Raw genomic sequence first — 1,762 nt, 5'->3', positions numbered from 1 at the left:
ATAAGTTCACTCATGCCAAAATCCTAACTCAGAGGATGAGAGGATGTCTTCTGCTGTCCCTGGAGACTGGGTTAATGATAGTGTCAGATCCCCTAAGTCTCCTGAGATGTCCTAACTCACTGATTGGTCCCATCCTAAGCGCATGTCAGCCATTCAACTTTCATTCAAATTTGCTGAGGTCACAATCTCGGTCTCCTGAGGGCCTATGAGTCTGCAGTCAGACTCTTCCCCTTATCCTGGCTTATCACAGATTGGAGACCTTTAATTTGGCAGCTGCAGCCTTGGGCTCTTGATCTTGAGGGCCTCCAAGTCAGCAGTTGGGCTTTCCCACAAGTAGGACCAAATTTTTATTCAAGCGTAGTGATGAGCATGTATACAGAAGTCAAACAAACACTAGTTAATCTTCTTATGATAGTCACAAGACAGAAGGACCTTTCAGGGGGATGTTGAAACTGAGTTCAACCTTAGGTCTGACTTGCCTGAGATGAAACGGAGGCGAGGGTCAAGATGGGAGTAACACTAGCACACCATAACACACACACACACACACACACACAGAGTATACCATATACACAGGGACCACAACACACTTACCTGCATACCACAGCAGATACATACCACATATAATGTACACCACACGCACAGAGCACACTAGATATGCTCACATAGCCACACATCACAGACCCACACTACACCATATGCATATCATACACAATGCATACCACATACCACATAGAAATTTTATCATTTGTTTCTCTGGAGAACTCTGACTAATATAAATGCATTTTAAAAGTTAGTTGGGCTTTGGAGCTAGTAATACAGATATCTAATTAGTCAAGTATTGAATAAACTTCAGATTTCTCAGTGTCATTGTCTTGACTCTAAAACAAAATGCTAACCTACTGAGTAGTTCCTCCTGAAATGTCACTTTGATTGAAGAAGTTCCTTTTGGAGCCTTTTGTTTTCCAATTATCTTATAATTCGGCCCACTTGTCCAGAATTCAATCTATAAAAATCACCATTACACTTTGCTACCTATTATGCACCATGTGTTTCCCATGTAATCATCCTTCTTAGAGTAATTCTGCAAAATAATATTTTTATAACCATTTCATAATGTAGACATTACCCAAGGAGATGCTTCCATGAGTACTGAAAAGATAGAGACTATAGGTATAAGCTACTGGTCAGTTGCTTAACTAATGCTCATTCCTTGAGGACAGATTTTTGCATAATGAGTACATTGCTGTGTTGGATTATGAAAACAGGTGATGACAGACATACTTTAGGAATAGTTTCCAACACTTGAAAGTTTATCTGGTTATATTAGTTACTGTTCTGTGGCTGTGTTAAAACACCATGACCAAGGCAGCTTATAGAAGGAAGAGTTTGACTTACAATTCTAGAATGATGAGTCCATCGAGGTGGGGAGGTATGACAGGGAGCAGCAAGAGCAGAAAGCTGAGCACTCACATCTTCAAGCAGATGGGGAGTGGAGAGAGAAACTGGAAGTGAGTAACGCTAAAGCCCGTTCCCAGTGATGTGTTTCCTCTAGCATGGCCACACCTCCTAAAGGTTCCATGACCCTCCCCAAACATCACTATCAAAAGACCAAGTATTCAAATACTTAGAATCTATGGGGAACTTCTCATTCAAACCACCAAACTGGTCAACTATTGAGGTCTTCAGAAAAATGAATGCATGAGAGGCCCCTACTCCCTGAGCATCCCAGCTAAATGACAATTTTTTTTTATTCTTTTTT

Source organism: Nannospalax galili, unplaced genomic scaffold (assembly GCF_000622305.1).
Source record: "Nannospalax galili isolate Female #2095 unplaced genomic scaffold, S.galili_v1.0 scaffold1319, whole genome shotgun sequence".
NCBI lineage: Eukaryota > Metazoa > Chordata > Mammalia > Rodentia > Spalacidae > Nannospalax > Nannospalax galili.
Note: the sequence above shows the minus strand (reverse complement) of the source record.